Below are 9,875 nucleotides of genomic sequence, written 5' to 3' on the forward strand. Positions count from 1 at the left end.
GGTATGTGGATAGTAGATCATATGAAATGAGAAAAGTAGGGGATGTTTTCCTTCACGTCCGCGCGTTGTTTGGTTATGATCTAGGTAATATCAATTTTGTTTTAGGGGGATGTTTTCTATCACGTCCGCGATTTGACTATAAGAACCCACAACGTTCGTCGTTCGCACAATTCTAAGGAATAAAAAAGGAAGATGGAAGTGTCCCAACTGTTTAATGATTTAAGGCATGTTTATTTTTGGATGGTGGATGGTGAATATGGAGTTGAAAGGATTGAAAGAGATTGGAAGTTAAGAACAAGCATGCACTACGTGAACGAACTAAAATTAGCCAGGGAGATGATAGAGGGGTTAATTGAAGAAGAAGTAAAGAGATTGAGAGGGCTGATAAATCCCCCTTATATCAGAGTGGGGACAATAAAAGAGGCCATGGAGAAGGTAAAAGAAGTAAGAAGGTTCTTGGAAGAGATAGAACAAAGGTCAGAGTGGTCCTTTGTCAAAAGGAGTGTTGAACAATTGAAAAAAGGGGAAGAAAAGATGAGAAAGGTGATAGATGAAGAAGTGGAGAAAACAAAAGACAGGTGGGCAAAAGATAGAAAAGAAGAAGAAAATAGAAAGAAAAAGGAAGAACTAGAGAAACTAAACGCTAACGGGATGAAAATCCAACAGAAGTTCCGAACCATGGGTCACCCGGACTGGATACCGGAAACAGAAAAGAAGAAGAAGAAAGGAATGATTGAAAAAATAAGGGGATGGATAAAGAAGTTAAGGAGTTAGATAAAGAAGAAGAAACCCAAAGGCCATTTTCAGGGCCACCCACATTTCTCGAAAAGAGATAGACTTTCAATTGCCTACCCCTTTTTTTATTTTTTTATTTTTTGTTTAAAAAAAAAATAGAGACCCCTCCCTGTTTCAATTTTCGTATGTTCCCTTTTCATAGACCCATCAGGTCGGGACCATATTAAAATAGGGTCCCGATCCTGTTCCATTTTCCCTTGTCGCTCAACAGACCCAAGATTTTTTTTCCATGTTCAATTCCCCTTGAGGCTAGAGTGACCCAAGACGTTTTCCCCGTGTTCAATTCCCCTTGAGGCTAGAGTGGCCCAAGACTTTTTCCCATGTTCAATTCCCTTTGAGGCTAGAGTTGCCCATGATTTTTTCCCATGTTAAATTTCCATTGAGGCTAGAGTTGCCCGAGGGGGGGGGGGGTGTGTGTCTGTAATGCTAATTCCCATTGAGGCTAGGGTGCCCCACTTCACTACTATTGCGTCATATTTTTTCAGTAGCATATAAACGTCATCATTATTTCCCGTAATACCTTAGCAGTTACATTGGATTATGATGTCAGGCATATTTATAGAAGTTGTGCAAGTAACCGATTCTGAGAGGTTTGATGGTATAGTGTCAGGCGCTCTCCGGTGTACATATTTGATACACTTCAGGAAGAATTCAAGAGCTTGACAGATAATCAGATCACTTAGGAAGTCTAGTATATTCTTTAATTCGCTATTTATTCGGTTTTGACCGTGTATTTCTACTGGTGCCTGTGTCATAATGGCAAATCCGCACAAGAGATTTTGTCTGTGCTGGACAAACCACTGTGACCATTTAGCACACATCTGGTGCAAGCTGATTTCCTGTTGCAACCATCTTTGTGAAAGACCTGTTTCTGGCAGCTAAAGCATCGCGTGGATTTGAATGATAGTGGTCGACTGGGATGATAAAGAAGCAGCTTTGATCGATTAATTCAAAGTAAAGCATGCGAACCAAAGAATGTGAGTGTTTCTGGAATCAACTAACCGGTACGGTAGATGTTGGTTCGTTTCCTTAAACTTGGGATGTCAAGAACGGACGAACCTGCTTTTGAGTTGGGATATTTGTACGGAAATATTTTAATAGGTTTCTCCACAGATCCGTCTGAGCAAAGCAGATTATTAAAGTGAACAATACAGCTACACATGAAATTAACCCTGATCGAAGTTGTTAGCCACTCTAGCACTCCCGTCAACTTCTGAAGTGCGTTTGCTATCACAAAATGTAATAATCTTCTTAGCTTTTGATTCTTATCACTGGATTCAGTACAGAAAAATCGTGACCAGTTTCCTTGATTTGGCCGAATTTTCTCGTCCAAGATACTGGTTGAATAAACATAAATTGTTTTTGAGGTCAAGTCCCACTATATGGATATTTGTTTTGTGTTTTCCCATAATACTTCAACACCCGTGCTCCACGTTTCCGTAACCTGGGTCCGCCTTAACTTTTGACGCACGGTCTACCATTTGAACCATCCAAACGGGTTTGTCTAACGTCCTTATGTCTCAGCGTCCATTTAACTACACCCTCTGTACAGAGTTGGAAGTGCAGATGGGGAATCCTGCTCGCAAGGTTAAATGTAACAGTGACAATTTATAGCTTGACCTGGGCTTGACCTCCCTAACTCTAGACAGGAGAACTGTTAGTAGTATATAGGGATAGTATAGCGACAATGGGAATTAGCATTAAAAACACCCTTGGGAACATATAGCGACAATGGAAATTTAACATGGAGAAAAATCGTGGGAACATATAGCGACAAGGGAAATTAACATGGCAATAAATCGTGGGACTGTTGAGCGACAAGGGAATTGAATATGGAGAAAAATCGTGGGACTGTTTAGCGACAAGGGAATTGAACATGGGATTTTTTTAAAAATTTTTTTAAAAAAGGGGTAGGCAATTCAAAGACTATCTCTTTTCGAGAAATATGGCTGGCCCTGAAAAGGGCCTTTGGGTTTTCTTCTTCTAATTTCTTCTTTTCCTCCACCAAGTTCTTATTTTATCTCCTACACTCTTCTTCTCTTTCTTTTTTTTCTTCTCCTCCTCCTCTTCTTTCTTCTCTTCCTCCTCTTCTTTCTTCCTCTTTTCATTTTCTTCTTCTTTTTCAATTTTTTCGTTCCAATTGCGTATTCTTATTCTTTCCTCTTCATCCTCCTTCTCCTCCTTGATCTCTTTCATTACACCACTAATCTTGTCCTTTGCTTTCCTTAAGTTATTAATTTCCATCTTCACACGATGGGGACTATAGGAATAATGGTCTTCAACCAGTCTTAATAGCATCTGTTCCATTATTCCTAAGTTGTCTAAAACGTCTTGCAAGGTTTGTATTTTGTCCATTTGGTTTGACGCCATCTTCTTTTTATTCTTTGCAGAATGGTTTGAACGACGAATACTGTGGGTTATTATAGTGAAAGCGCGGACGTGATGGAAAACATCCCCTAAAAACATAAAATTCATCTTACCTAGATCATGACCCATCAACGCGCGTACGTGAAGGAAAACATCCCCTACTTTTCTCATTTCATATAATATAACCCTAACTATACTCTTCAGACACGCTAAGAAACCCATAATCTACTATTCACACAAACATACCTTAGCTCTTACAAACACAAACACACAAACACACAAACGCATACCCTCACACTATCTTAAAAAAGAGTTAGTGTTTATATACACACTACTCTACCTACACACATTGGCAAATTGATCGTTATTTCTTTTCTAGAGTATTGGGTAGCCCTGAAAAGGGCTGTTTTTTGAACTCCTGATGCACCTATCTAATGATTGCACCGTCCTGGCCTTGCGCCACACACGCATCTTCTTCCCCAGTCTTCTTTCACCTTTCTTCTGGGGAGCGCAGAGGGAGGATGATTCGCTTCAACACCCCAATCCTCTGTCTCGGGAATATTGAACGACATCCTCTCTTCTCTTTTCTTTTCCTCTTCTTCCCTCTCTCTTCTCTCCTCCTCTTCCTTCTTTACTCTTGCTTCTTCTACTATAGCCTCCGCTGATAGTTCGTTTACTATGCGCCTGGCATATTCCAGGTGCATCTGGAGTTCTAACAGTTTCACTATTCTGCTAGTCATTCTTCTGGCTGTGTTGATCAATCAACAAGGGTAGCTGGACTGCCGAACGAGTTTCAATTTATACTGAAAGCACGGACGTGAAGGAAAACATCCCCCTAATAACATAAAATTCATCTTACCTAGATCATGACCAAAAACAACAATGCGCGGACCTAAAAGAAACACTCACTCACTTTTTTATGCTACCCATCACTATTGTAAAATTTTTATAAATCAATTCAATAGACTATCCACATAAGCAAAACAATCCAATCTAACTCCGAATATACACCTCAAAAACCCAAAAAACATTATTTTAATCTACTATTCTCACCAACTTACGTGAGCTCTTACAAACACACAAACACACAAACTCATACTCTCACATTTTTTATAAAAGAGTTAGTGTTTATATACACACTACTCTACCTACACACATTGGCAAATCGATGGTTATTTCTTTTCTAGAGTATTGGGTAGCCCTGGAAAGGGCTGTTTTTTTGTTTTGCTATGGCATTCTTTTTTTAGTTTCTAAGAATGCGATGTTCTCTGAGGATAGACTTTCTGGCGATAGGTCTGCTTCTTCGGAAAGAGAAGAAGAACTCTTTGGTGTCGATACGACAATCGACAAAGCCTCTGTCAGGTTCAGGTTGCTGCTGCTGCTGCTGTTGCTGTTGTTGTTGTTGCTGTTGCTGCTGTTTCTGAAGTCTGTACTTCTCTGTCCATTCTTCTTTTTCCCTGTTCATTTCTTCTCTGAAGAGCTCTTCTATCAGGTCTTCAGTGATTTTTAACATTCTCACATTCTCTATTTCTTCTGGCTTCGGTATCAGACTGTGTCTGACCCTATGCAAATTCACGTAGGCTTCGTTGAGCTTAGCTAGTTTGGAGCACATCTTCGTAGGAGGATGAGTCGACAATGGATGGTTAGACTGGAAACAACCCCCGTTCTTAAATTCAAAGCGCGGACGTGAAGGAAAACATCCCCCACACGGTTTTCGAGCCGCAACGTTTAGTGAGTGTCATGAGAGGGATAGTAAGAAATCAAAGAGCATCAATTCAACATTCTTATAGCTAAACAAACCACAAAGGCATTTTTTTCAAAACACAACATTTTTTATCTAAAAATCACTTAACACTAAACAACAACATTTCTAACATTTTTAACAATAATCCAACACTATAACATCAAACAATTTTTTTCAAATCACAAACATTTTATTCTCAATAGACAATCTACTTTAAACAGGGCTGACAACGTTGTGAATGAAATTGTGATTTCCACTGTTGGAAATCATTAGGCCATTGATGGACACTACGTTTCCTAGCTTGAGACAAAAGATAAGCATAATGGTCACAAAACCATCGATCTACTTTCACATCGTTTCTAGCAGAAGAACGAGGATCGAAATGAGTCACTAAATGTTCTAAGGAATAGCCCAGGCTGCGATGATGCAGAAAATACACACAGTACTGTCCACACACCAAGGAATCTGTGCCTTGTAATTTCACGTTATTGAATCGGGTGGTTTGAGCATTTCTTCTCATAAAGTCGATGATATCGTCTTCCAAAGGGGGCAATCCGTACGAATCGAAATATTCCACACATCCTTCTTGAGGAAAGTAGACGGCTACCCAGTGGGTTCCTGGGAGATGACTGTCGTCCGTGTTGATCACGTAAGCTTGATGGTCTTTAGGTTTGCGATGAGGGAGTTCATCTTTAGCACAGACGACAGGATTCCAAGAAGCCGTATACGAACTGTGGTTCAAAAGGTAATAAAGTTCCCAGGTATCCATTGTTTTGTGTGGTTTTTTTCTTCTTCTTCACAGGTAATAATAAGTCGTCAATTCGATCCTGACTTTTTGCTTGAAAATGTCTGACGAATAAACGGTTATTCGTTCTGTTTCCTCACTCTGATTTAGGAGAGCTTCGATACGATGGATCTCTTGAGTGGTTAATGGTGGACAAGAATGTTCACGCAAGTCTTTATACCACTGGTGCAACACGTCTTTGTCCGAGATGAGACTCCAAGCTTCGTCCAGATACTCGTCCAATTTTTCTTCTTGACTTAACATTAGGCATTTATCGTGTTGAATTTGACTAGGATGATCGTTTTGACATCCATAACAATTTTTCTTGATCAGTTCCGTCATTTTGTCCGCCAAGCGTTTGGCAAAACAGGAGACTAAATGGGCTTCTTGTTCTGGCCATCTCGACTTCATCATGATTACTTCTTCTTTTTCCAGGGTCTCCTCACATTCCATGTCCAAAGTTTCTCCACTAGGTAAAGAGGGATAACAGTCTTCCATGGTTTCTAGTAATCTAGAATGACTTCTCTCAAACTGTTGATTTCTATGGTATTGTCGAATTCTGCATACAGGATGACGTTCACTGTCTTGTCCAGTGGCTTTGCAAACTGAAGTTCCACACGAATCTGACCCGATTTTATAGGGTGGAAATGTCCTTCGTCGCTGCCTTGGTCTGGAGTGAAATCGAAAGCCCACAAAGCATAGCCTCCTGCATAATCATCGTACGTAATGCCGTGACTGGTATTGGTTCCTAACTGACCGGTGGCTTCGTACAGGGACAAGTACGATCTCAAGTAATTTTTGTTGGCAAAGTCGGGTTCGAAAGGTCGGGTACACAAGGTCTTGCCATCGCGACTGACTTCGATTTTCTTCACGTCGAAGTGTTGAAAGTTGAAAGGATTTTCTTCGAAGGTTCCGTTGAAGGCTGAATTCGAGACCATACCAAGGATTAAACGCTTGGGTAACTGTCCTTGGAACAGATGATCTTCGATCATGGAATGATGTCCAACGGGAATGGTGAAGGTTTTCACTTCCACGCGACGTATGGGATACTTGGCGGTCGTTCTGCTCAACGTTTGACTGATGTCGTTACCTACTTTAGGTAACACTTCCACGCGTCGTACGTAGAGTTTGGCCTCTTCGATGTTGCTTTTATGAACCTTAGCATTCTCAGCCAACAAATGGTAAGCGGTACTGCTACGATTCAGTCTCAAGCGGACATTGACTCCGTTCAGCAAATATTTCTCTTGCAACCACATGTCCAAATGCAAACGATCCATCAGTTCTAAACTCTTCTTATCTAAGATTTTGAGTTCTCTTTGCTCAAAGCCGCTATTGGTTCCATCTACAAGGTCGAACTTGCCCGCTTCGTCAGGTTCCCACAGCACACAAGCATTGAGATGGGTATCCTTGGCATCTATTCCGTACGTCAAGAGATTTTCCACGTAGGCACGGTAAGGGTAAGTATCCATGCTGCTGCTGACCAGTTTGTTATTCAAGTACAAGTCCACTCCACTAAACAAGGAATGCATGAAATTGTTGACGGCAGCTATATTCTCAGTGTCATCTACTCCACCATCATCCTTATCTAGAACTTTGACTTTCAAGTACAAGTAAGTGCTATTCAGATCGATGTAATCTTCGGGCTGTCCTTTGATTTCAAACTCGATGGGAGCTGAGGCTGTCAATGAGGAGACGGGATGAAATTCCACCCATTGAGATTCTTGCATCGTCATCATGGTGGGGGGCATGGCAAACAGATCCAGTTCCGTCTTGGAACAAGCGCAAGACTCTCGGTGCATCATTTTTTTGTCTCTTTTCTCAATAATCGAAAACGTCTAAGTCTCGAACGGTTCTTCTTTTCTTGGCCTTTCTCGCTTGAAGTCTGGTGAAAGGGTGTTTTCTTCGTCGTCTCTTTCTGCCTTGTCCTTGCTGAATGCCTGACTCGGTAGCGTGCAGAACATTTATAGGTGTTTCTCGTTGGCCCAAAATGTCTTTGCCCGTTTGCAGCAAGACATTTTTGCCAGCCCTCATGAAGGCTTCTTTAGGGTTTTGTTTGTCGATGATGACATTTTGGAGAAATTCTTTGCCTTGCGTCAGTGCCGCATCTTTCAAGGCGTGCAATCCGCGTGTCACCATCGGTTTCAAGACTGGGGCCACCGAACGAAAGGCCGATTTTAACATGTCTCCTAAGCCGTGTCCTCGCTGTCGTGCAACCCCTCGGTACACTGGATACATGAATTACTTACGAGTCGTGAGAAAACCGTTTTCGAAAATGGAGTTTCACCGTGACTTTTCTTTTGGTGAATGGAATATTTTGTCCTAAATCTCCTTTTATAGTAATGTTGACCGTGTCCAAATACGACTTGCTGACAGGTAAATAGTGAGGATGGACAAATTCGCGGTGGACGTGGTAAGTGTTTCCACCTTCCTCGTCAGCGTTTGCGGCAGAATCCACTTTGAAAGGAATGACACGCAGTAACGGCACAGAGGTGTGTCCCACCACGTTATACTCCACCACATCGGAGTACACGAACATCAAATTTAGTCCTTGGTTCAGTTCTACCGGGGTACGAAAATACTTGGCAAAAGTATCGTTGTCAGAAATGACTAGTAATTCGCCTTTTTGTTGTTCTACTTTCTTCCTCAGCTCCATGTCACCGCCCAACATGTCAAACAATTCAGGACAAAATAAGAAAGACATGATTTTGGACCCCTCAGGAAATTTTATCAGGAAGCGACGAGCTGTTTTGTGGTACTCCAGGGTGACACTTTTTTTGACACTTTCCAAAGCTTTCAGAAACACACTATTAAACCTGGTGGCTATGGTGTTGACCAAATGTTGACCACTAAAATAATAGCCTGGGGGAATGAACAAGTGATAGGTGGTCTACTTTAGATTTGGTGTACGGGTTTTCTTGTCATATTTGCTATGGGTATCCAAGTACTGTTGCATTTGCTCATCATGAACTTCCACATCAAATTTATTTTGATTGGGAAGGACATTGAGGACTTGGGTCGGGTGAATCATTTCTACTAAAGCCACTTCCCAATGGGCTTCGTGATCTAAGGGGATGGCTTGAGGTAATTTGGCCGTGTAACAGCACAACGTGTTATTGGGAAACACCTCCATGGAACTGTCACTGGGTAAGGTCAAGTAAAATTGGTTTTCGTGACTCATAATTCTAGAGTTCTGTGGCTGTCCGAGGGGATATTACTGGACGTCAGAGGCGTGTCTCCACCCAAAATGGGGTTCTGGTTGTGGTTGTGACTGACACTGGCACTGGACACAAGGTTCCCGGGGTTCCCGTTCGAGGAGAATTTCAGGGAGGGATTGGGAAGCAGGTAACCGATGCAACTGCTCAATAAAATGGTCCACAATTGTTTGTCTCCTTGTTGCAAACTCAAATTGGCAATGGCTGCCCCGATGACACAATACACCACGAAGATTTGGCAGAAAAAGACGATTTGCGTTTTAGGCACACGTTCTCCACACCACACCCACAAAGGTTGTTTTTGTAAATCTTGCACAGAAGAACTAGGGGAAGAAGGAGTGGTCGACGTAGCTGCGTCTGCTGTGTGAAAGGGCATGATGGTCACTTCTTCTTTTTATAGTCGATGACTTGCGAAGCGTCGATCCAAGAATCGAAACTGGGTGGATATCCTTTCCAACGTACTTTGACTTCTTTGACACGTCGTTTGCCCACTTTACGGGTTCTGCGTTCGAGAATGCTTTCGATGTCGTACACGTCGTCTTCTTTTTTGGTCACACGTTGTAACTCGGGCAAATAAAACGTTCCTTTGAGTACATGTCTTCCAATTTATAGACGGCAGGATGACGGCCATGCACTCGTCCAGTGACGCGAAACAATTCGGTCGTCCAGTTAGGTAAGTAACCTTTGTCGAAAGTGCGTTTGGTTTTGCCAATGCGCACCCAATCTCCTACGGTCAACTCTCCACTTTTCTCGGGGACAGCCCTCGTCGGGGACGTACCGAACAGGCGCTCGAACACCAGCACTTCGTTGTCGGGAGTCACGTCTTGCGGGGCACGTCCGATGCTTCGATGGTAAGATTGGTTGTACGCTTGCACCAGGTGCGGTAAGATGTCGATGTACTTCAGAGTGTGGTGATGCGTAAAATATTTCCACATGCGTTCTTTCAAAGTACGTTGAAAACGTTCCACGATGC

Source organism: Sinohyriopsis cumingii, chromosome 11 (genome assembly GCF_028554795.1).
Source record: "Sinohyriopsis cumingii isolate HCF-2022 chromosome 11, ASM2855479v2, whole genome shotgun sequence".
Taxonomy (NCBI): domain Eukaryota; kingdom Metazoa; phylum Mollusca; class Bivalvia; order Unionida; family Unionidae; genus Sinohyriopsis; species Sinohyriopsis cumingii.